At 45.3% G+C, this 27,201-nt stretch overlaps 1 long non-coding RNA gene across 1 annotated transcript in view; it reads right to left on the reverse strand.

Moving 5' to 3' along the window:
• The window catches only part of LOC309881185, a 91,451-nt gene extending 69,819 nt beyond the window's left edge, over nt 1-21,632 (reverse strand). Inside the window, exon 1 of the long non-coding RNA XR_014318093.1 lies at nt 21,535-21,632. This is a non-coding gene — a long non-coding RNA (uncharacterized lncRNA). The remainder of the gene's footprint in view (nt 1-21,534) is intronic.
• Nucleotides 21,633-27,201: the final 5,569 nt, after the last annotated feature.

Below are 27,201 nucleotides of genomic sequence, written 5' to 3' on the forward strand. Positions count from 1 at the left end.
TAATTAGAAGTATGTAATGCCTAAATTCCAATATTGGGAACGCTTATCTGCAAAAACAGTCTTAATACACTGAAGGCTCAATCACTAAATTACCCATGAGCTTGCCTAACACACAGATCAGCAATCTTTGCTTCTCTGCTACCTAAATATGTAACAACTACGTGCAAATGCAAAGCATATTCTCCAGGTGTCCTGTACAGTACATGCTGTGCAGAATACTGCTACCAAACTTCAAGCCAGGACAAATTGCTGGCTGGACAATAAAGCAACACTTACCCAATGACATGATGTCACTTATGCATATGGGGGAGGAGGAGAAAAATCTTTATTTGTTCTGGCCATAGATGAGGGCACAGCTTGAAATTGATTGATTGTGGGTGCCTTCAGAGTAACAGCCTGATCCAGTTCCAGCAAAATCCAATGGCAAAGTTCTGGTGCAAGACTACACTGAGTATGACAGCCTTCCTTCCCAAAGACTCTGGCTCACACTTCATTGTGCAGAAGCAATCAGACCCTCTGACACCTTGCTCTGGGAAGTTCTGATTAGGCATTTGGACCTGGGCTCTGTAAGAGGTAGAGGGACGATAGGCTGATGTTTAAAGATTTTATTTGTTATACAAATATTCACAGTAGAGAACCAAATAAGGTAACGTTGTATGAAGAGCATTCTGTCAGGATCTCAGTCCACAGATGTTTCTTTCTACCTGTATCACCCCCACTACCACAGTATCATAGCATTTTACAACTTAATTTTCTAACTACTCCACGAGGCAGGAAAATGTTTGCTGTCACCTTTCAACAGACACAGCTCTGCAGAATTAGCCTAAGACTCCTATCAGCATCATTCTGCAGAGTAACCCTTTTATCTCACACATCCAATCTACATTTGATCTAACAGTTTTCCCCTAATGTTCACTTTCCCTCCCACTGATGCCTTACATTCAACTTGGAAAGCAAGGATTAGCCAACCAGTTCCACTCCCATTTATGATTATGTTAACGCCATGGCTCTAGAGCACCTTTTGCTATGGTCAAGACCACTGCAACACAGTTTTGTTTAAATCCGAAATAATATGCTGACGTAAAAATTAAGCCATTGTTCTTCTCACACTAATAAAGTGAAGTGCTGAAAATTGAAACGGTCAACCTAGCAAAACGGTCAGGAGTAGCTATGTTTGTCATCTCTTGACAACTCCAGATGAAGAGTGCCTAATTCATAAAAAGCCAAAATATGAGTTCTCTAAGTACCAATGTCACAAAATTGGAATCTCAGTGTGTTTTCTTAGAGCTACTTAATAGAGAGAAGTGACTTTATTTAGCACCTGTCATCTCAAGCTCCCAAAATGCTCTCTCAAAAATTAAGTTTCCAATAAGCTTCCTAGCCAGACATCAGGCTCCAATTTGCAAGGGGTAAACTTGCTTAAGGTCACCCAGCATGGGAAAGAAGAGCTGGGAAGCAGCTCCAGGAATCCAAAGGACCACACCCTTCACTAGCCACTAGACCACACAACTGTCCCCATTTCACTCGAGCCATTATTAAGCAGGATAGAAGAACACTGTGGTTTTATTTTGTTAGCTGAACTCTTGCATTAATGTTTTACTGTCCCACTGATGTTTTGCCTAGAACATTCTGTAATCCACAAATTAATATGTGAAGAACATCCAGTACATTTTGGAGCAAAAATTTCAAACAGCAATAGAGTTTTGATTTCCAGCAGTTTCATAAATCAGAAGAGCTGGAGAAAGAAGGTTCCTTATTTTATCACACATTGCCTTGTGTAATGCCAGCAAAACCACTGCCCTTCCCAAAACCAAGCAGAAACCCTATTGTTGCGGCAAACTCCATCTGGTCACTTAGAGAATTTAAAGCCTTGCATCATTCAAGCAGTAGTCTGTTTTGCATAGACAGAAAGGGAGTATGGCTCCAAATACATGACAAGGGCCAAAAATAAGCGTGCTCTACCTATGCACAGTATCTGTCATTTGCTTCCCTGCCCTTATTCATCATCCCATGCTTGATGATCTTGCCTTTAGCTTCTGGGGTAAAGGGCTTCCCAAGCCCGTAAATCCTCCTCTATTCTCATTTTTGTTGAATCACTTTGTTAAAGGATTATTCCAGGTAGAAGCAAATCCTCCTCTTTTTACAGACATGTCCCCACTTCACTCAATGCAGTGAAGTACAAATCTAAGACAACCCTGTCCATACTCAAAGTCTTTGAATAAAGTAGCAGGAAACTTGCTAATGATAGTACGACTTGGATTGGGCTTAGACCCTGCTAGCTAAGGGTGCAGAAGCAGCTGGGGAGGATGTATCAGACCACAAAGTCATGCCTGGTCAAAAAAAGCCATCATTGTCAATCAAAATCCAACGCCCCAGCCTGACTCTGGAACTCAGCATGGAGCTAGGCAGAGCGTAAACCCTAATCTGAACAAAATTATTTAAAATCTGTCTAAGGCAAACTAATTAGTAAACATCTCCCATCTGCCAGATAGCATCGGATGTTTCGCATCAGCACCGCCTGGAGCTGCGATCCCTGCAGCCCTTGTGCCGGGCGGAGCAGTGCAGAGCCTGATTAATGCCCTGCTGGAGCTCTCCCAGTGCTGAAGGGGCTCCTGCTCGCAGCCAGCTGACGGCGTGCAGAGCTTCAGGCTGAGCACAGCCAAACGTGAGGTTTGAGTGAAGCTGCAGGGGAAAAAATGCAACCAGGGGGCTGAAAGGAGAGTGAGTCAGTAAGATCTACTGACAAAGGAAGATGGGGAAATGCCAGCAGGGGACATTGGTATGGCCAGTGTGAACCGAATGGAGGAGAACAGGAGTGTGCCATGTGTCACAGTTTCCAGTAAAGTGCCCTGTGCCTTCTGTCTAGCCCCTAGCACCCTCTACTCAGTAAGACTGCACTCTCCCTTCGCCTCTCCTTGCAAACTGAAGAACAGCATAAAAAGCTCCACGATGACAACAGTTTAGGAGGAACAAAGCTAAGCTCCTCTGGTCACTGAAGGTATTGTACCACTTTACCCAAAAGCAGGCCTGTTAACATTAGTGTCCTTGGCCAACTTCCAGCTCAGGTCATCATGGTCAGTGCACCTAAAATCAAATCACTGCAGTAACCAGGGAGGCTGTCCTGCTTTATCCCTCATGTGTAAACATTGTTCAGTATCATGATTGCAAACAGAGGTGGACACGTGTGCCTGGGCATCCAGCACTCTGGATGAGCTTCAGGCATATCTACAATGGAATAAGCTAAAATACAGATCAGAAAGCCAGGAAGTAGTTTTAATGCACCTCAAGTAGGTACGAGTACAACATAGCCTTTATGCCCTTTGCCAAGGAACAGAGGGGCTGAAGGTGTGCAACTCTTCTTTGGTTCACCTAGAATGACAAAACTGAGTCCTGATGCCCAGGTTCCTCTTATATAACGGTCTGAAAAGGAAAAAAATCTGGAAACAAGTACGAGCACTCTTGGAATCCTAACAGGATAACCACTGGATGATCAACAGTGTAAACTGATATGGGATTGCACCTGTAATCACTTCTTCAAATGGGAAATTGCGTAATAGAAGCAATTTTAATAGGTCAAGCACACTGCAGACATCCCCACTGCATCCATCAAAACGTACACCCAGTGGAAGCCAAAATACGACCTGCTCCACCTCTGCTTATTACGAGGTCTCAGAGCACAAGCAGCTACCCAAATGATTATATTACTATTGTGCTTGGAGGCTGCACCTGAGTTCTAGTGGCCTTATAATTAAGCCTACCTAATATAATGAGATCTGTACTGTGAGTGAAAGTTTAGAGGCCATTCCCTACCAAGTGACAAGCTATGACTGAGCATTGCAGGAGTAACAGAGCTAGCCCCTTTCTTCAAGGGCTTTGCCACCTAGATAGACAAGGGAGCCGTAAGACAGCCTGGCAGAACAAGGTAGACTGAAGAAACAGTTGTAAAGAAACAGTATAAATGTGATGGTGATAGTGCAAGCTGCTGGATTAAAATAAAACCTTTGGGGTAAGTAATAAAGGCCTGTGAGGCCAGAGGACTTCGCATCAGAGAGAATCAACATCATGGAGAGTATCATGGCTGGGTGCAAACGCAAACCATCTAAATGGCGAAGAGGGTATGGCACTGAGTTAGGGAAGTCTGTGCCAGTGACTTGATGGACAACAACACATTTTCCAGACGCACAAGGACTGTTCTGTTTATGACAGTGGCAAAAGGCAGCCAGCCTTGGCCAAGTGCATTGAAAGAAAGCATCCAAATACTGAAAAAAGTAAAGGGGATGCAGTAGGAGTCTGGCAGCTCCTCTGCCAATGGCTAGGCATATTGTCCTTCCAAACACAGCTGATGGCACCAGTGCAAAGGAAGTTTCAGTAAAGGATATGGATTTCCAGACTAATTGCACAGTTGAAACAGGTAAGCATTATTTGCTGTTTTATGAACAGAAATGTCCAAGTGTTTGGTCCAGAAACCACATCCACTGCACTAGACACTCTACAGACATTTAGCAAGGGGTAGGCTGTTCCAAAGAGCTTGAGATTCAAAGACAAGGTCACGGGTGCATTTAATGGCTTGCCTGTGTCAGTCGTCCGTAGCCTACTCAAAAATCCATCTGGAATCTCCTATAGTATTTCCTGAGCTGCAGTCTAGCATGTTGCCTAAACACCCCACCTTCTCTTTAGCCTTTTCTTAAGAGCAGACCACAAAGATGACACTTCAAGCTACAGTACAGCCTCTGCACTGAAAAGAAAACATTTAAAGAAGGTCAACAATTACGTTTCTCCACCACAGTAAACTGATTCATTTCCTAGATTTTTCCAAATCTCTATTGGCAAGTAAAACCTCCAAAAGTGCTGAAAATTACAGAGCACCTCCTACTTCACACCAACATGCTCCTCACCCAAAAGGACAAGATCCATCTCCAACAGTGGTGAAAAGCTGCTTCTGTTGAAAAGCTCAAAATTGCTATTCTTGCCACTCGTCAGTGGCAATCAGTAAGGTCACTGCAGCACGAGCTCCCATTGAATGTCTAAAGCCATTCCATTAATCTTAGTTTGCTGAGAACTCAGAGAATTTAAGTAAGGCCAAAGAGTTAAAAGATCAGGGGACTTTACATTTCCACTGACTTGATACTTCCTGAAGAGCTGACACAGACATATAAATTACTCCACTGACAAGAAAATAGGACTTTCTGCCATCAAAACCCTAGCCATATATACATTTATTTGAGCATGTAACAAAACATCTGGGCAATGCACCTCATCTCTGCTTGCTGCCCCCCATTATTACAGTGGCCAGATGTCTTTCTGCAGGAGAAAGAGTTTTGTTTTACAGATCATTTGTGCTGTAGTCACCACAGGGTTACCCAGCCAAGCTCATCTTCAACCTCAGGTGAAAACTGGACAGCCACAGATGGACTGCTCCAATCCTGGGGACATCTTCGGCAAAAATGTCATCCCAGAGTCCATTTTATCCACTAGGTCTTCGATAGACTTTTTGAATAGCTTGGAGCTCTTCACACATAAAAAAAAAAAAGCAATAAATGAAAATAAACAGCAGGAAGGGTACAGATCATAATGACAAAAAAAGAGGGGAAGCCACATAGAAAGCTCCAAGCCCACTGAAACAGCCAAAGTGCACCCAGACATTCCACAGGTGCTGCACAATCAAACTTTGTCCTGGCACATTAAAGCAGAAGAGACCTGAAGATCTTCCCCTCATCCAGCCCCTGCTCCCCAGGAAATCCAGCAGCATAACCCTTATGTCTGTGCAAGAGACAGAGAACACAGCTGAGGAGCTGAGAATTTCAGTACAGAAGCCAGGCAGAGCAGGAGAGAGTTCCCCATGGGGAACAGCAACTGGGAAAGAGTATGTGCCAATGAGAAAGAGCTATAGAACTCATGGATCCTGCCCAGAGAGAGGAAGGTAACAGGACAAAGTGGCCTCAGATATCCCAAATCCAGGTGCTCCCATCATCACAACTTCCCCCTTGAGATACGCAGTACTCATGCATGACTCAACTACATGCACTTGCTTAAGCATGTGCTTGAAGAGGCTTGTGCTCAAACTAGAGTTCACAGCTGGCATCCCAGTACTAGGGAGAACACTGGGGACTAGCACTGAAGATACCACCTTTTATGGCTTGCATTATATCAAAGGCAGAAGCACTGGAACAGCCCAGCCAAGCACGCCTGCCAACAAGCCCAGCCAGGGGTGCAGGGATCTGCAGTCCCCTCCCAGGTCAAACCTCAGCACATAAGAGCTGAACAAGACAGCATTCAGCCTGACAAATCATCAAGCTTTAACTAAAAGGATCTCAGCCTTCTATCAGGCTAGCTTTCATTATCACTGCCTGGACCATCTCCATCATCTGCTAATGCAGAACAGATTAGAGGGGCTATCTATATATTATGAGATTCTTCCTGCTGATACGGGAATGCATTTCAGTAGTTATTATAAGTGGCAGCCGCAGAAACCCAGCCTTTCTGATCATCTTACAATTGCATCCTTGTAAACAAGGAGACAGATGTTGCTCTGATCATCAGCAATGGGAAAACAGCTCCTAAATGCCATGTTGAACACAAAGCGGCGCTTGTATCACCCCCACAGTTGCATACGTAGCAGAGGATTCCTGGCAGCTTCCCTAACAGCGAGGGCAAGCCAGGGCATGGAAGAAAAGTGGCAGGAGTGTGATTTTACCAGCAGCATTTACAACAGAGCAGCCTACAGGCAGCTCTAGGATTAGCTAGGGTGGGGAAGCAAGGGATGTTGATTCATCGTGAATCCTTGCTCCAACTTCTATTTCATCTCTCCTCAGCTGTACAGGGGAGCTGGGTGAAGGAGAAGCCTGCCCTTTTCCTAGGGACAAAGCAGGAGGTTATCTGGGAAGGCAGCACCTCTGCCTCCTCCACCAAGTGAGGGGGAGAGCTGTTACTCTTCCAAAATAAGCATACAGGGCACGTAACAGCACTGATTGCTACAAACAGCATCTCCTCCCATCTACCGGGAAAAAGCAACTGTGCAGATGGAAAGGATAGAAGGTGCTGGTAGGTGAAATGGTCCTGGGAAAGCAGCCCACTAAAAATATTGACAAGGGAAATCATTAAGCATGCATAACTCTGGACACAGCCAGTGCTCCCAGCAGGCCCACCAGAATGAATCCTTGCATCAAGACGACTGCTAGGGTTTATAAACCTTTTGCCAGGAGATGCTGGTATCCACAATGCCTGGATTCACACAAGCTCCCTCTTGCAAATACAAAACACAATGAACAGCATCCCTAATGTACCTGCCTGCTCTTCCAGGACAACTGCATTTCCTTGCTGTCCAGTGTCATTAGTCAGGCGCAGTTCCTTCAATCACCAACGCAGAGCCTAGCAGAAGACAAGAAGAGCTTTGTTCAGGAAGAAGTTCAAAGATGCAGCATCATTTTGGGAAGACACAGCAATGATTTATCTCCTTCAGTGATAAATACCCATGTAACCTTGGCAGCCATCTGTCAGCAGCATTCCGGGAATGCTAGTGGTCCCACAAGCAAATGTTTCTTTCACTTCACCTCCTTCTCCCATCCACTAAACCCCACTCATGGTTTGGCATCAGTGGGCAGCTGCAACCTCACATAGAGAGGTAACTTGGGGAACGGCTCTGTAGAGAGTCTTACAAAGTATTTTGTTGTGATAATTCACTACTTAGCCCAGCTACATGCAAAAAACCTTGTGAAGGGAGTCACTGGAACTCACTCTGCTCAGCCCTCTGTAATCTCACCCAGAATTTCTGTTCAGAGAAGTGCCTCTGCTTCAGCTTTTGTTGAAGGCTGCCATCAAATACAAAGCCTTGAAAGGGAAAGAGTATTACAGAAGAGCAGAGAAGAGACCTTGCTACAGAGGCTCCATATTCTGCTAGAAAGTAAAAGCCACTTCCTCACATTGTAATTTAGCTTCCACCATCCAAGTGTTTCTGAGTCATACTACAGCGATCCCAAGGCATCACAAGAAAATGCGAGTACCTGATCTGTATTTCCTCATCTTCCAGGAGTTTGTTTTCATAACATGGTGTTTAAAAAGCTTTTCTGTGAAAATAAGCAATCCTGTGCTCATCCTTCTTGCCTTTCAACAATACATGGGTAGAAGGCTTATTGCCTCTTTCTGTATCAGACTGAAGATAGCAGCATGCTGTGAAATCTCAGGAAGGACAAGGACTGAATGAGAGGCTGCCCATAGACCTTTATGCCATTGTTTTCAGCACTCCATGTTTTTCAAAACTTTTCCCAAAACTGAACCCTCCCCAGTCTCTAGAAAGCCAACATCTCATCTCTATCCTATAGTCACAGGAACAGCAGCATCAGTTAAGTGACCTCCACTCACCCAAAGGACAAACAGGCACTTGAAGGACCCTCCTCTCAAAACCTCTCAAAGATCTAAGTTTGATGCAAGTTCAGCCCTGGTATCTCTGGAGTAAAGCCTCCAAGATGAGAGACAACATTGAAAAGATGTGTAACGCCAGCATAGAAGACCCTGATGTCCATGGGTGTTTTCTGTGCTATTTCAAGGAATTACCACCTTGCAAACACAAGCGTGAGATTTATTTCAAGGGTGACCTTTGCACTCATTTAACAAGGCAGGCCCAGCCTGGCAGCTTGGCAAGAGCCAGAGTATGGCAGCTGTTTAAGCAGCTTCCCCATTACTGGTTCTGTTCATGGCAGACCAAATCCCTGAAGACAAGAAGTGCTGTCTGTCACCCCAAGCATGACCACAGGGCTCACACGTATGAGACCCTACCCCAGCACAGCCAAGGCGTACGTGCAGGCTCTCAGCAATACCTTGTGAAGCAGAAACAGGTCCAGATCCTCTGTGCCCTCCACACCGCCCAGGTTTTATAAAAATCCTCCTCCCCTAATTCACAAGCCTGCTCCACGTGTGTGGTTTTGATTTTTTTTTTTTTTTTAAATAGCTCACCTCACTTCACACCTGCCTCTCCAGCCTGAGGGCTGAGACCAAGCTGGCAAAAGCTGGAGGAGCTGAGAAGAGAAAATACCTGACAAACAGGCCTCTCCTTCTCTCACCAAACAAACCAAGCCCAATGCAATTCCCACCTCGCAGGCAACACACCCAAAGAACAACACAAACAGAAACAAGCCTGCAAGCAACAAGAAACATCCAAGATTGAGGAGCGTGACTTGGCTTTACTGAGTCGTGGAAGTATTAACCTCCTTCAAGGTCAGATCCCACATGAGCTTATTATCAAAGGACTGAAAGAGGCATTGAAGAGGCACCAACACCTGACAAAGAGGTCTCAGCTCAAGCCACACTTACCCTTGGCTCTGTGTGGCCACTTGTCCCTAGCTCTCTTCCCAGTCCCAACTTTCTAAGTGTCTACACAAGCTTCTTGCCAAGCAGTGACCCCTTCCATGTCACAGGTGCTCTTTGTTTCAGGAAATAAGCAGTGGGTTATTTACTCTGTCAATTCATTAATTGCTACCTGATCGTTTTGGAAATAGCAGCCTTAACTTGGCTCCTAACAAGTCCCACAAGAAGCAAACCACAACACCAGAAGGATGCCTCTACCCACTACTCTGATTCAGAACTCTGCTCACGAGCTGTTATTATGATTATGGGATGCCAAACACTATTAGTGCCAAGCTACAGGTGCATTTTCTTCCACAATTTTCTCCTAAACCTTGGCTGAAGTTCTCCACAGATCCTACAGTGTGAAAGTTAACATCACAGCGAGGCTTCAAGCTGGGAGAAATTTAATGGTACTTATTAATAGTAAGTAATGCATCGGACAGCCAGAAGAAAGGTATCTACCCCATGTATACTGAGCTAACAAGGTCACACACTCGCATGGTATCAGTACGGTGTCACACTGAGCTGGAAAACCTCCTGAAGCTTCTTCTGTCCTTCCTTTATACCAGTTTGTAAAAGAAGACAGAGAATAGTTAAAGGACTATAGATATTGATTAGACCCAAACCATAGCCTAATAAAGCTCATCTGAGCAAAGAGGGATTTGAGACCTACTTTGGTGCCTTTTCTTGCATGTTGGTCTATTCTCATTATGCTGCTGCCTCTTCTGTGACTGTGACAGAAACAACCCCCCAACCAGCTGTTACAGATGCCACACTGCTTTCTAAAGGCAGAACAGCAGGGAGTCAGCTGTGATATAAGCACTTTGCCAGAGCGCCTGAGACTAATTGCTGACCCGCAGTTTTGTTATAGACCTGAACTACTAACTTCCAAACACTGCCACTTACGTGCTTAAGCCAATTGCTTCAGTGTCACTTGCTGAACTGTGTATACACAGCATCTCTGAAACACTGGCCTGAAACTAGAAAGCAGGAGCTGAACTAGGTCCTACCCCCTGCTTCAAATCCCAGGTCAGAGCATCTCCGCACTTCCAGCAGTTCCCAACAGCAGACCTCAAAATATAGTTAATTCATGTACACAGCAAGCCAGTGACAAAATAAGAATCTAAACCCAGTTCAGATGCCCCAACTGCATGGGACTTATTGTCTCCAAAGCGTACAGGACCTTACATTTTCCAGCACTTTGTCCAATCCACTTTTAAATATCTCCCAGAGGGATAAATATGTCATGGTCTAATAAGCTTCAGAGTTGGGAAAAGTCTGTTTGCATTTCCCTCTGGAGTTAATGTGAACTAAAAACACCATGAGAATTACACTTGCATCAACTTCATCTCACGTGATTTCAAAGCACCCTCTCAGCTCAGCTGTCAGACCTCAACTCAACCATCTCAGCCTGGTTTGCTGTCTCTATGCCATCCTCAAATCCAAAATTTGATGAAGTCAATAGAGGAGGTAGTTTACCTTAGAATATTTTCTCTATTCTAAGGCTTAATGCCTGCAAAGATGCAGTTATTACTTTTCCACAACTCAAAGTGTTTGAGGGAAGTATCAATTAGAAAATGATCAAATATCAGACACCACTGGTAGCTGAGCACAAGGTATGTCATTTTTAACATGTTCAGGTAACTGAGCCTTTACCACCTGTAGTGATGAGGAACTCCATGATACTCCCAGGTGCTTCAAACTACTGCATCAACATCCTTACCACTAAAAACCTTTCCTAAGTGTCCTTGTCACAACTTATGGGCATTATTTCCCATCCCACTTCCACTATTCTGGACAACAGTGTTTTCCTCCTTCTGTGCATGAGTCTTTCTATATACTTTGAAGCTTCCGTTGCTTTTTAATTTTAATTCCCATTTAGTCATGAGAATTGCTTTGAGGTTGTGCTTTCAAGATCTCCAATTGTTCTCCCTGTTCTTTGGCATCTCCCCATAGTCCACATCATCCCCAAAGTATACCCAGCAAATTGTACACAATGCTCCAGCTGTTTCCCCAGGACTATGCAGAGTAAGAGAATTATAGCTGACTCTCCTGACACTACATGAGTACTTGTAGCTCTTTATGATTCTAATATTCATTCGTTCTCCTGCTGCTACACAGCAAATCCAGATACTGCCTTCTGTTCTTGAAGATCTGGAATAAGTAGGCAAACAAAGCTCTTCAAATCTACAGCAACAGACATTGAACAGAATCCCAATTTAAGGGGGTTTCATTGGAAGCCATCATCATCATCCTTTATTTAAGGGGGGGAACCTCTCTCCATCTTTTCACCAACATATCTATGCTTTGTGCCAAGTCTGTTTTTAAGTACGCTGAAGCCTGACAATACCACTGGAGGAGAAAAAGAAACAAGCTATTCTCTGGAGAGGTTATTATGAATTGCATGTTTTCCTATTTCCTCTGGGCCCATTTTTATGAATCAGACCCAAAAAAGCAAATAAGTCATTCAACAGTCTCACCATAGGGTTATTCATGAGCGCAGGTTTTTAATTTTAGCAGGGCAGAACTTTTAATTCTGTTTCAGAATCACCGTTTCAGCATCAAACCGAAAATTTGCGTAGTGTAGAACATTCAGGTTAAGCTTTCTTCCATACTCAAGGGACAGCAGCATTGTGCTCTAGCTTGTCCTGAGATGGCTCCTCGGCCAGCAGCCCCAGCACAAAGAACAACAAACCCAGACTCAAGGTAGATATTAAGAAGTCTTCGTACTTTATGCACCAGAGTAGAAGCATTGACCCCAGATTCATCCCAAGACTCACTAGCTGTGCCTCTTATTCAGCACAAGCAATGGTTAAGCTGCTGTCCAGAGAAAAATGTACAAAACTGTTATGCACGCCACAATGGGTAGAGTCAAAACAGGTAACAAGAACAGTCTAATGTGGATTACAATACAAAAGCCAGGGCATTAGGCAAAAATAAATAAATAAATAAATAAAAACAATTGTTTGCAAGTTTCCAGAGGCACGTATAGCTACCTGCATCCACCACCTCAGTCAGGCAAGCTTGCAAAGATGCGCTGTTCCCACGCAGTTTGTTTTTTCTTTCTATGCTTCAGCAGCCTTTTTTTAATGGTGGGTCAAAATAGATTTTTCAACAGGAAAGGCTAATACCGACTATTGTTATTCAATGGAACTGGAGGATAAAGGCAAATGAGCTTCATATTTTGGGTGCAACTCCTAGAGTTATGATCTAGATTCATTTAATTGTGCTTGGATCCAGGCAGTTAGTTACACCCATTGTAACAAATGGAACCAACTGCAAAATTTGGAATCCAATCCAGCAGTTGATGGTACGATTTGTTACGACTCTTAACATTTAAAAAGGAGAGAAGAAATTAATAAAAAAAATGATTTGGCACAACAGCCCCCTGCAAAGTTGAAGTCTTGAATATCAGAATACCTCCTGATCACCAGGAACAAAAGATTAAAATCAAAAGTGACACCAGCCAAGCTTTAAAACATGTTTTTGATTAATAATGTAAGCTACTAAAAGAAACATTAAAGCCATTTTTGTCTTGGTTGCACCCAATTCAGTAACCTGATAGGATTTATAACCTTGAACATAATCAGGGACAGCCTGGAGATCTCTGGATAAGCAACATGAACATCACCTGTGCTTTGATATCATTTCAGCTACTGCTGCTTCCCAAAGGCTCTCTCCATCTCACTCACCAACCCAAACACCACCATTCCCATCTCCCAGTCTCATGAGATGGAGCAGCCACACAAACCATGCTGTGCTTCCAAACAGCAAGAGCTGAAAATAGCATGCATTTGGCAAACAGAATACACCAAGTTTTGGCAACTCCAACTGAGCCACTATGTCTCAAGAAGTCCATCTCATGCCTCAGTGTTTCAGCAAGTTGTTTTCAAGCTCACAAATAGCAGATGGGAGAAGGCAACAGTTGCCTACATAGGTGAGCACTGTGTGCTGGTTCAGTTTCCTCTAATAAATCAGACCGGCAACTCAAGGACAAGCAGTGCCACTGGGAGAGGAGGCACAAAGCTGGCAGGTACATTGAGCATGGCAGCAGAAGCCAAGAATGCACACATGGGGACAGAGGTGGGCAGCAACATCCCTTCACCTCTTGTTCCCTCCATGGATGGAATAAGACCAATCCTACTTCCCAGGCAGCCTTCAAAGGGCATCAAAGCTTGCTAGTGCCTGCACAGCATTCAGAGAGCCTTGAAGCTCAGATTTTTTTTACAAGCACAGAGTAGGGCTAGAATTCTAAGTCAGCCAGTTCAAACATAGGACATTTATTTTTAACAGGGGAGGCAAAATTGACAGTTGGCACTGCTGAGGTTCTCACTCTGGTTGGGAGAACTTGCTGCGTGCCACGGGCAAGCTCAACCACCAGACGTGGCCTGTCTGCAAAGTGCCTGGCCGTGGATCTCTGGCCTGTGCCTATTAGCTGATGGCACCCTCCTGAATCCTGCTCTTTCTAGGCAGACCTATTTGAAAACTAACTTTAAAAATCCATGCCACTGAGCCAGCAGCAGGCAAAAACCTTGATTAGACTAGAGACTGCTGCCTGCACCAGCCACCAACACTTCCAAGCATTTGGAAAAGTGAGTAGGCTGAAAAACAGGAAAAGATGGAGGCATCAAGGACACTTTAGACACAGGATTTTAGCACTAGTTTCCCTATGAATGGTCAGGCAGCAGCAAGTGTTAATAATGCCAGGAGGTTCCTTGACTGTGCTCTACCAGCACTGTTTATTACCAAGAAAGAGTGGAAAAAAGAGGATTTAATCTTGTTCAGCTCCCAGCCCCTGGACACAAGAGGTTTGCTCTGCTCCAAGTTGCCGAGGAAGCTCTTGGAGTCAGAGAGTGGGAGCTCTGAGCAGAGTTTAAATACCAGCCCTCCAGAGAACATTTGGGGTTCTTGCAAACAGAACTAGAGATAATCAGGCACTCCAGATTGAAAGAGGAGCCTAGGTTTTGGCCTTGACAGTTTGAGCCTTCTTTTTCCCCATTGCCAAATGTGCTCTGAAGGACGGGGAGACCTGCAGCATGCGTTGGCCAAGGGCAAATTCAAAGTGAATCCATTCTGAGTGACAACAGCCATGCTGTAGACAAAAAAAAAAAAAAGAGAAAATTACTGTGCCTCCAAGCTTACAGCAAGGTTAGGACCCCAAACTCTATCAGCAGGCACTCCTCTGAAACACTTAAAAGGCAAGTCTATTTTTTTGTTGTTTATTTTGTTAAGAAATGGGTTAAAACCATTAATTAGGAAAGCAGCCAAGATCACCATCCACACCTGATCTCTGAATGGTATCCCAAGCCAGTAAACAGAGAAGCCAAACCTCCAGACCTGAATAACTCTCCTTAAACGAGGTATCTTGAAATGCTGCCTCAGATAAGGCAAGACTTGTGCCCATCTTTCAAACAGATCTATTCCAGGCCTGGTGAGTAATGCTGGGCAAGAGTCAACAGTACATAAAAAAACCTCCTTTTTCATATGTTAATTTGGCAAAAAATAGCTGAAATAAACCGAGGGACTCATAAATCTGTAAAATTCAGGAGGAAAAAAAAAAAAAAAAGATTTGCAACTAAGGATTTTGGACCGCTGAAAGCTGATTTTCCATGCATGTCTCATGCTTTCTGCATTGCCTATTTGAGCTGAACTGCGGAGGGATTTTTTTATATTTTAAAAAAAAAAAAAAAAAAAGCACCACCCCAGCTTGCAAAAGGCAAGATTTGGGGGATGACCAGGACTCACCTGTGCCAGCAGAGGGCACTCCGAGCAGCCTCGGTAGGCACCTACCAGGTCCCCGGGCAGCAGCAGCCGGGCTGGTGGCACCGGGCGCTGTCACCTGCTGCCACCGCGCTCCCTGCTGCAAGCTTTCAGCCCTGGTTATCCCTCACAGCTGGGCGTTCATCTCCAATCCGAGAGCTTTTTTTTTTTTCCCTCCACTCGCCCGGCTCTGTATTAACGCTCAGCTGCCTTACATGACACCATGACCTACTTTTTCCCCCCCTCCCAGAGAAGGGAGAAGCGCTGCTTCAGTGTGGCTTGCAGGGAGGAAAGCAAGGCGAAGCTGAGGAGTGCTGGCAGAGCAAGCCCGAGCCCTTTTCAAAAATTCATGGCTGCTTGCAAGGGGTTAGGCAAGGAGAGGCGAGGCTGGCCCAGGCTCACCAAACCGTGCAGCTGAAAAGGCAGCAGCAGCGAGAGAGAAGGGTCTTGTGTTTGGCATCTGAAAGGAGAGCCCTATGATAACTTCCCCCAAATCAGATGGCTTTCCCACCCAGCTCCCACAGACAGAGCTTAAGTCAACCGATCCAGAGGCAAGGGTAAGAAATGCTGTCATGGGCAGCAGCAGTGACTTGAGCAAGAGCACAGTATGGCTCAGGAGACACAGGCTCATTTCCATGCACCCCTACAGACACGATCTAAGCAAAGTGCGTAGCCTCAGAGCCTCCAAGATAATCAATTACACGCTTATATACCAGAAAAGTCAATCAGCTTAACCCTAACCCTAGGGAAATGCTGCTATCTCCACCAGTTTTCAGTGCAAATTACAAATCTACATTCCTTTGAGGATGTGGATTTTAGCCTGTCTCACTTCCCTGGTGTTTGGAAGGAGATAAGATTCCCCTAGTTCTGCAAGGTATTCTGTGCACCAGACTGTCAGGCATGCCTAATAGCTCAGCAAAGGGGTACCTAAAAGAATAAAGGAGAGACATCTACTCCTAAAATAGCTAGAATTTGGTCTGTTCTGTAAGGCCAAATAACCCTACGTACTTCAAGGACTTTTTGATCCTCCGATCCATCCAGACATCTCTAGTTCTTGAGCTATCAAAAGCTTACATAACATGATTTCAAAGGTACGTTGCTCTGGCTTACCAAGACTTTCCTCAAATATGTGAATGGTTGTCCTTGGTAGCAAGCTCAGAGCACAACTGGAGCAAGGCAGCAGCATCAGTCTGCCCTCTGGCAAGACAGAAGAGAGGGATCACACTGCTTCCTAGCTGGCATTTGCTTCTTCATTGCTGGAGAGCTTGCAGGACAAACAGAATGGATTCCTGTGCTTGCAAGTCAGGTCCAGAAGGGTCCTCATGACTTTTTTTTTTTCATTTTCACTCCAGGACTCAGTTTGCAATGGAGCCAATACAAGCTCTGGAAGCCTTTGGATCGCACTCATGGGCCTTGGGATAATGCTCACTGCGCTCCCTGGTAGAAGTGTAACCCTGCACCAGGTTGTAAATGCCCGAAATAAGGAACAGCTCCAGTCACCTGCAGCAGCTGCAGGCTTTTACATCTTCACTCTCAGAGCTCTAATCACTGCAGCACCTGCTGCTAGGGAGGAGCAGAAGAGCTCAAAGATGTAGCACTATGCTTTGAGAGCTTCTTATAGCCAAGTTTAGAACTTGGACCTGCTGGAAATCGCTGCCACTGTACTTACTACCCACTGGTGCAGAAGGGTTACTTCTGTGTTACTGCTGTTCAGGGAAAAGCATCTTCATTCACTCACCTCTGAGGGTTCCCTTAGCGGTTATTATTATAAGAGGTGCTGAGCAACCAGCCTGTCACCTAAATGCAGCACAACACCAAGGCCCCATCCAGTTCCACCCACTGCCTACCCCAAGCTGTGCTCAGCTGGGAACGTGCCCCACTGGAGAGCCAGCTGGGGACCGCAGCCCCCTCCTGTCATAAACCATCCACTTCCTCATATGACCTTCAGTGGGTCTCACATGTTAGGAAAAGTTGGAGAAAAGAGCCATCATTGATACCGAGCTCTACTACAAGATATATTAGTGAAAAGAAAACAGGTCCCAGAGCTCACAGCCTCACTTTTTTCTTCAACTGCCACCAGCTCTTAAAATCCCCTGAACAAAAATATCCATAGCTGGAATCTGCTTCCAAGTCCAGAAGACACTGGTCCATTCTGAGCACTTTCCTAACTTCCAGAGCTCTCCTGGAACCCAGCTGCTCTGCTGGATCCCTGCTCAGGGACAGCACGCAGCAGCCCAGCAGAAGCTGCTCTGTTTTCCATCGCAATTAGCATCGGTGGTGTTTATCTTATTTTAGAATGACCTGGCTCCTCTGGGGAAAACCCATGTTTACAATTCATTCAGAAAAAAAAAACACAGCAGTGTTCTCCTCTCAGCACGAAGTGACCTTGCAAGTGGTTGGGACTGAGGAGTACAGGCTAAATGAGAGTCACCCCCACCTAGGCAGCTAGTGGCACAGCTCCGCAGTGAGCAGGGCCTTACTGCGCTTTGGTTCACAGCCCAGGGTGATCTTGGAGGATGCAGCCTGGATTCTTTGCAGATGAAGCCAGACAGGGAGATACGTGACAGAGCAGCACACCTAACGCATTCCAGCTCCCAACAGCCAGTCCTAGGAATTGGTCCTCCAAAGCACAGCTAGTCCAAAGAACCCCAGCCCCCCTCAAAAACACACACAGGACATCCCCACCACCACTTGATGCGCTCACACCAGACCCCACTGCTCAGTGAGGCTCTCAGTCACTCCAAGCCCTTCCAGCTATGCTCTGCTCCCACCCATCTGACTGCTTTCACCTGTTTCTTTTGCCTGGTGCTTAGATGATCTGTCCTTGGAGACAATCCTTCAGCTTTTATTACATGCAATTGCAACAGCTATTCAAACAGGGCCTTCAGCTCTCCCTGCCTCAGACATCTGAATAAAAATCAAATTAATTCATTGCAGTTTTTACTGCTTCCAAACTCGCTTTCTACAGATGTTTCCCCCATTTCACCAAGAACCATTATACTTCAGCTTCAGTTGCAGAGACCATTAACCCATTATGAATTGCCAATATTGGTCTCGTTTGAAGAGCTGGTTCTAGCTCCTCCACCACAATAAACATTAGCAGTAAAGCTGCTTGGCACTAGCTGCCTTCTGAGAGGCTATTCAGTGTTTCAGTGTTTGTGCACACTGCATGGTTTACGGCAGGGATTTTGCATTGTTTATTTTCTGTTCTTCTGCAGACAGTGGCATTGTTAAACAGCATGTGTCCGAGAGAATCCACCCTCTCCATGGGATCTCCTCCCAGCTATTACAGCACTTCCCAGAAACCTACTGAGCTCTGGAATAAACAAGTCTCAATGGGGGGACTGAGCCCACACCCAAGAAGTGGAGTGCCATGAAGCCTCCATAGCAATGAAAGTAACTTGGCTTTGCATGAAACCGTCCTTTTGCCTAATGAAAACCCTGTGTTGTCACCCTTCCTAATGATCGTCTCTTGTCCCTTGCAGGCATAGGACTGAATAATGGACTTGTCTCTGAATTGCTCCAGCTGCGGCATGAGCCACGAGAGAATAGGTTTCTCCTCCTCCTGACCCACGAGCTTGAGCACCCAAAATGTTTCACCTTGGACAGAAGGAGTAGCAAACAACCTTTGGCATAGATGAGCACGTGGGGGGCATGCTAGGACTCCTCCCAATGCTGAGAAGCCTCCCACAGCCTCAGTTGGTTTGTTTTTCTCACCCAAAGCCAGACCAATTGCCAGCTTTGGGAACAGAACGGAATCTCCTCCAAGTCAGATTTCAGCAACCATTATGTAAATAACTCGTTAGTCCTTTTTCCTCCTGCAGTTTAGGACCTGGTACACCCTCAGTATCATCTAGCCATCCTCTCTTGGCAAACACCCTCCCGCAGCAACTCTGGGAAGCCTTCACTGGCATTCTGCCTCGCGTACATACACTCATCTTTTGTCATGGGATATGGAGAGATGCTTTGCAACATGCTATATTAACAAAGGTCAGGGAGCCCCTGCTGGTCTAAAGATCCCATATGCAGTAAATTAAGATTGTGGCAGCTTTTGATTCAGGCAGTGCATTTCATACTTGCATTCCTAGGTTTTTGCTCTGGCTGACAGCAGATGTCCAACATTTCTGCTGCACAAGCAAATCACTAGCAGCTAACACAGGCTCATTGTAGCATCTGTGGCTGGCAGCCCACCTCTCTTCTGGGCCAGAACAGGTCTAGACCAACAAGCAGTGTCAGCAATGGGTCTCCCTATGGCATGACAGAGAAGTGTTCTCAAATCTCTTTGTAAGCAGGATGGAAAACAGCCCTCCATTTCTAAGCTTTCACCATCTGACCTTAGATTTGCTCTCTTTCTATTTGCTCTTTTATATTTGCTTAGAACAGCATTTATTCACCTATCTGGGTCTTTCGGTTTCGCCATGTTTACAAGGCATACAAGTTTTGCTTCCCCTTGTAATTCATTCACACTATAGCCTAGCTCACACACAATCAAAGCAGAAGCCCTTCAGAAGCACTAAATCCAGTACTAGGTTGCATAAAAATGATAGTTCCCATATGTCCTTGTAAACACCACGCCAAACTGTATTTGTGCTCTATTTACATTGTGTTAACATCTACCAAATTACCAAGCCAGCAGGAGAACATACACCCATTCACATTTCTAAACAAGGCTTATAGTCGGGGTGAGCATTAATCTTGCCTTTTTTTTTTTTTTAAACAACTTGTATGAAAAAAAAAAAAAAAGAAGAAAATTTTAGCATAATCTTGGCCTGTAGTTTCATGCTACTTGCCAGAACTAAAACATCTGCATCCTGTGGTATCAGACTGCTTGGGGACTTGGTTAATTCAGAGGCAGCTAAATCTTGGATGGGATTACCCCTGGGAGAGCTTCCTGTTCTCCTGATGTTTCACATTGTTCAGAAGAGGAGAATCTAAGCTACCACGACTAAGTTCTTTCTGTCCTTTACAGTTGGGTTTATTTTCAAGTGTACCTTTCTCCCAAAACATGGAACCAGGCCCATTAATACCATCTGAGGATCTAAAACAATTTGAGAAGATCCTTTCCTATACAGGGATATTTCCTGGCTAGCAGACTTCTGGTTTTCCCTTGGCCAGTGCTTTTCCTATAGCTAGTAGCTGATCAATCTCAAAGCTTGTAACAAGAGACCCTCGCTGCAGTTTTTTTCAGTTGGCAACCAAACATGAAATTCACTCTTTGGGGGAGTCATAGGAAGTCAAGTGGCAAACAGATCAGAGCAGTAGTGTGTTAAGCCTGCCTTACCCTTACAGCAGGGGAAGACAGAGATTAAGTAAACTCTAGACCCACCCAGGATCATGAAAGCTTTTCCTGGCTGTAAGAACTGGACAATCGATTGTATTTTTAGACAAGAGGCTGGGATCTTCCCTTTTTGAGCTGTATGGGTACTGCCAATACCTCTATTACTCATAGCTGTATACAGTAATCAATAAGATTCATCCCAAGACCTTTGAGTTATCTCCAGTACTCCAGCAAGCCAAGTCACCTAGCCCAGATAAGAAACAGAGGCTGAGTTTACAGGATGCAGTAAAGTTACTTGGCCTTATAGGGTGGGTATCACAGCTGGACTGTGCTGCAAGTTCTGGCAATTACGGCTGCATCTTTTCTATGGTCATCTAGGACTATCTTGCTACAATTTCTGCTAGCCAGATCCCTCTTCCTGGTCATCACAAGACACAGACTTGGACTAAACCTAAGGCTGAGTCAGTATTGTGGAATTGAGCAGCAGAAGGGCCAAGTCCTCCTCCAGAGCTACACAGCTTCCAAGAGTAAAGCTAAATGGTTGGCTGAGTTTGGGAATTAAAATATCTTTAAGTATCTCTTCAAGTATCACCACATACAAGATACCAGCCTGTAAAGGTCTCTAAGCAGCAACTTCTACTACAGCTGCAAAAAAGCTTAATGGCTGCAAGGTAGATATTAACTATCTGTTCCCAATGGAAAGGTAGTGTTTTTGAAAGGAGCTATGAGGAAAAGCCTGCCAGGAAAACCCTCATCCTGTTTTGTACAACACGTACAACACTATTGCTCACACATTGCCACTCTACATTGGCAAGAAGACAGGCTGTCTTCTAGTCTATTTAATTTCTTGGTATCCCCATCATTTCTCAGCCACTAGCAACATGAGTGGCTCTCCCAGTGCCTCTTCCAGAGTAAAGAGATGGTCAGAAGGACTCGAGCAGCAAGGCCATTGGTGCCCAGAGCAATCAGGGCTGAAAGCTACAGACAGTGAGGGGCAAATCTGAAGCAGAGGCAGAGGATAAGCAGTTCAGTGGGTCATACTATAGACCACATTGCACAGGCAAGCTAAGCAACCTCAGAGCATTAATATGCAAGTGTTCCATAGGACCGTTTGGGCAGGCTTTGATTATAGACTGGTTTTCTTGCTGTTTACTCACAAGTCATTGCATCCTGGCTTCCCTCACACAGCTTGCTGGATAGTGACAGCTTTGTCTGCTCTCTTGGGCTTGATGTAAATGGACAGGCAGAAAAAGATGAAAGACCTTCAAGTGTTGTATAACTGTCCAATAAACCTGCAAGACCAGAGCGGAAGAGCGTTAATAGGCCCTGATTCTTCACACGCTGACTCCACGCATCATTGTGGCTTCTGAAAGTAAAAATTCAAATTAATTTGTCAAACTAGCCAAATACTAGTTTATAGCTATTATGTTGACGGGGGAAAGCAAAACAGTGATGTTTGGAATTCATCATATATGCCTTATAAGCTTCCTGCTTATTCTTCACACTTGAGACATCTGTCAGATCTATAACAAAATGAACAGACCCTTCTTTCAGGCCAATAAAATCAGGAGATGATTTTCAGATATTTCAGTTTCAAACTACACATGCATTTGGTAGACAATACAAGTGAAAAGCTTTGTAGTTAGGAACTCAGGGCACAATACACAAAGGGAGTTCCTGGGTGGTCATGTCCAACTCTCCAGGCAGCCATATTTTACGCAGCATTTTGGAGTATCTCTGCAGGCAAGTTCATGCTTGGGTCTTGGATTTCAACCAGTATTTTGTCCTACTTTTGTATTAGTTACGGTGATGCTGATGCATTCTCACTTCGCTGTCAGAGCAGCATACATTCATTGTATAGGGAGAGCAGAGGCAAGGTATGGCCGAAGAAGAGATCTTGTACGTGAAGGATTTAAGCATGACTATTGGTCTTAAAGACTGAATTTTGCCAGGAAACCTTAGCTGCATTAATGCTTACAGTTGTTTCATGCTACTTCGGGGCTGAACTGAAAAACCATACAGGACAATGCCCTTTGCTTAGCCCCCAACACCCTTCTCCCTTCTTTTGGAGAAACTTGATCTGAAAAAAAAAAACACCCACAGGAATAGGTAGGACATGTCTATTCTGACAGCCCCAGGCATGTAGGAACTGTGTGCCCAAGAACCAATTCACCCATTCCTCAATGAAGGAAGCAAGACACAAAAACCTGCCCGTGGTCTACAGCTTAACCATAGTCCTGACTGCATTTAGAGCTCAGGTCTTCCTGGTCACTAGGAAAGCATGGTCTGAACATCATCCATCTGCTGGAGGGTTAGTTAGGTGACCTCAACCCTCCCCAGTTCCCAAGCCTTAAATAAAATTGCTTTTTGCCTCCTGCTGAGCCTAGATTTAAGTGCCTAACAGTAAAACTTGCAAAATGCCCTAGTGATTTGGAAGCACAAGGCATCACAATATCTATGTGAAATTACTGGGAAAGAGCGACCAGCTCCTAATATGGCAGAGTCAGATCACTGTGATTCCAAAAAGATGGAAAGAAAACAGCTAATCTCCAGAGAGCCTGAGCACAGCCTTTGAAAAACATCTTAGTAATTCTTTGTCATGCATAGCTTCAATGCTGGAGTTCCTAGAACTCATTCCTCTAGGACAGAGATTCTTCTCACCAAAATGACATTTAAACCCTATAGTCATTCATTTTGGACACAATTCCAGACATTCCTTTTCCCTTCACATAAATACCTGCTCAACCTAAAATTAAGAGCTGAGAACTATGAAGGACTTCTGATGAGTAAGCCTAAATGCATGAGAAAGAATTCAGTAAGGGGACCTTGAAGTCAAGGAACATCCACTACCTAAATTGCAGATTTCAGTTAAAGTAACAGAATATCTTAGAAAAGTTCTTTTTTAAAAAACAAAAACAAAAAACAAACTCATGTCTTTTCTGATGAACATATTTCTTAATATGGGAGCAAGTCCAGTTTCCTTAACACCTACCCTGCAGTCCTTTCATCTAAAAGGTTTAAGACCAGGTAAGGAGGCCCCAAGTTCTGGCATTATGTTTACAGTGTAGAATAAAAATCCCACCCCTCCTCCTTCCATAAAAGCTTTGTGAAATGCTTCAAAACCAGTATTTGATGCTATCAAAAGCCCAATTCCAAGTAACCTCCCAGGGGAAGTCTCACAAGAGGAAAGGCTCTCCAAGACAAGATCTTTTCCAACCAGCTGAAGAAACCCTCCATCTGCATGCTTGCAATCACTAGTTGACAGCACACCATGCAGACACATGGTGGAGACAGACTTGCACCATATACACGTTTGCATATCAAAGCAGAGTTGACTCTCTCTCACCAACACAAGTCTAACTCAGACCACTACTGAAGAAAACCCAGTGATCTCCAAGGAACAAAACAAGAAACCCTAACAATGAACTGTTTGCTCAGCAAAGAAAAGGCCTGAGCACCTCAGGGATGAAGGCAACAAGAGGCAGATCATAAAAATGAAAGGCCACAGCAGACAGACTTGGCAAGGACACCACACCAGCTGAGCAGCTCTAACATCTGAGAGCCATGAGGACATCAGATCATGGGCTCACAGACATGTACACAACACTATGAGCAAAGCATTTCAAAGCAAAGAGTAAGGAGGGGCCAATGCTGAATTTACTTACAGGCTTTTACCAAACTTGCACGGACAAAAGGGGTCAGGGAGCCAAGCCAGTCTGAGAGGATGGCCAGTTATTACTCAGCAGGCTGACAGGGAGCTCTCTGGCAGCCCACTGTCCCTTTCCATCAGGGTGTCAGCTCCTCCATTAGTGAGGCCAGGTTTGCTGGGATGTCACTAGTGATCTGTCAAATCACAAAGCTGCTTTCATCAACCTACTCAACCAGGATCCTTCCTCAGGGCTGGAAACACTAATAGAAGCACTACAGCGTAACTTCTCCACCATCTTGATAAAGTAGGAAGAGGTGGCATCATCAGCAGTACCTTTGTAGGCGTGCCCTTTCCTGTACTTCACTCCTCACCAAAAGCATCCTAGGAACAGCTGAGATTGAACAGAGTCAGCACCAGGCATAAGAAAGGGGCTAAGACAGCCACAGGCCCTCTTGAAAGATGGTGTGGTCATCAGGAATAGAAACTAGAAGTTCTTTACCTTCCACATGCACAAGCACCACGCTAGAAAGTTCTCTAGAAAGCAGAGAGCCAGCTTTTTCTGCTCCTTAAGAGCTGCTAGTACTTCCCAGACAGGGAAAGGGGAGAGGGTGTCAGTCAAATACCAAAAACCCCAAGTAACTTGAATGACAGATGTACATTTCAGCACACAAATTACTTCTCCAAACAACTTCTGGAAGGCCTAAGCATGCCAACAAATGTGAAAATTAAGAAAACTGCAAGTGACAATGAACTATGCTGCTCTGCAGTAGGCCAAGCCTTCCTATCCTGATTGCTGATAATAACCCTGACTTCAGGCTCTGCCTGCAGCCCATCAGAGAAGCCTCCCACCACACTGCTCATTTACCTGTGACAGGACAGGGCTTTATGATCAGATGGCACCCTAAGCTTCAGACAGGCTGGGGTCAGCTCCCATCCCAGTCCACTGCTTGCTCCCCACAGTCTTCCCACACTTCCACGTGTAGAGGCAGGCAGCAAATACCTTAGCAATCTCCACTGTTCTGGCTCAGTTATGACAAGGGCCATAAAAACCACTATAAATGCATCAGAGTCTGCAAATCTCTCTTTTCCTCCCTGTTCTGCCCCAGGCTTCTGTTTTGTTTTAGCCCTGTTTTCCCCCCTCCCCCCTTTTCCCAGGAAATGTGATGAAGGAGGGTGGGGTGGCTCAAGCTATGTACAAATATTCAGACAGTCTCTTAGCAATAAATGGGTCTCAGTCAGTTCTATTATCTGTCTGGCTGTGGCTCTTATTATCTGCTGTGAATTGTAGCAGCGATCCCTGGAACAGCATTCAGACACCATCATTACCAACTTCCACACCCTCCAAAGACCACACTATAACAAGGCTTGCTGGATAATACTTACCATTAGAAGAGGGAACATAAAGGATTCAAGCTATGACTAACACAGTAAAAGGCTCCGCATGAGGCTTTACATTCATTGACCCTGGTTTGTTATTAAAGAAAATTCTAGGTTCGAAACCTAGACCTGCATTTTATATGGCGCATCAGCTGATCCATACAGAAAACTGATTTCATCCTGTTCTGGCTCACTCCTCCCACCAGCCTACATTTTTATGGGGAACTGCAGCAGAAGAGGCCCAGCGCAGGCCTGCCAGGAGCTCACGGTGCCCATTTGGGGCCAAAAGCATGGGGCCTAGCAGTTCAGCACTCAGCTAACTCCTTGCAAAGAACAGGAATTTGGGGATTCAAATCCACATCTGACTTCCTTGCGTTTCTCACAAGGCCTCCAGTTCAGTTGGGGCCTGTCTGCAAAGTGCAAAGTGAAACCCAATACCTTTCCCCAGGGTAGGAGGAGGGCTTTGAAAGGCAACTGCTCTGGCCTCCCTCTGCCCTTGCAAGGCAAGGCCACAGACATTAGCTCCAGCAAAGCTCATTTTCTTATGGGTTCCTACCTAGCAATGGATTGGTTTCTGCCTCCAAGGCACGCAAATGCTCAATGGAGGTTTTGCTGAAACTGGGATATTTCAAAAGCCTCCCTGCTGCAAGCTCACTGGTGCCTTTCTCATTCAGGCACCTACTTCACAGCAGGCCTTAATGTCAAACTATTACACCCCTCATTCAGCATGGCTAAAAAATTAGTCATCAACCTAAAAAGTTATTAGGAAACACTTGATACTATGATTGCTTTCCTGTGGAATGAGGGAAAGGAAAGAGGTGGGGGAGGGAAGGCAGAGGAGGCCTCTCACTTACAGTTAATAAGGTTTCTCCAGGGCCACCAGCACAGGCATGCCACTCCTGGAGGCCACAGAATGGCACCAAGGACATTGCCCTCAACACAGCTAACACCAATAGCCCCAATAGGGCTGGCAGATACTGCCTTAAATAGAGCCACCACTCCCTGCAGCCATCGCTCAGGGCAGCACCACCCATGCTTAACACAGTCCAGCTGAAAGTCATTTTTTGCCCGGCAATTGCTCACAGGCTCAGCCTGGGAAGGCAGCTGGGGGGGCTGCCTGTAGGTACTGGGGTGCAGAGTTGGGCTGGTTGTTGCCTCACCCATGTACGGAGCAGGATGGGGATGGAGCTTGAAAATCCATGAAAGCCCGTGGATGGGGAAGGAGCTCCAAGGTGCCAACAAAAGCAGGGGATATATCTCATCGAGGGGCAGGGTTTGTGTGCTTGTCTCTGCAGGGAGTCACTTGGGCAACGAACAGTGCCCTTGTCCCATGTCCTCAGATGGCTTGTGGTAACCCCAAAGGTGTCACTGCTGCTATCCAGCCTCCTGGGGGCTCCTCCAGACACCATGATGTGCAAGATTGGGGTGGTGATGAGCAAAGCTGGGCTGGAAGAGCATACGGTGCTGGACGGAGGGAAGTAGCAGTACTGAAAGAGGCTACATGGGGTGGCCACTGCCTCATCTGTGGAGAAATCACAAAAAGCATGACAGAACATAATATGGCACCTCTCCGTGGCCATTGTCAGTCAGTGCTCAGTTTAACTCAAGTCAACCCAAAAGCTGGGGTTGGAGAGAAAAGTAAAGCAGCTACCTGTTGGTGAACAACAAAAAGACATGGCATCTCCCTGAGCAAGCTTTTCAGCGAGGTGGAGCACAGCCACAGTATCTACCCACTCAAACCCAGCTGCCCTGCAACTGAAAAGGCATTCGCTGGGCAGGGGCTGTGCTGGCTAACAGC

The sequence above is a fragment of the Aythya marila genome (assembly GCF_965140915.1).
Source record: "Aythya marila genome assembly, chromosome: 9".
NCBI lineage: Eukaryota > Metazoa > Chordata > Aves > Anseriformes > Anatidae > Aythya > Aythya marila.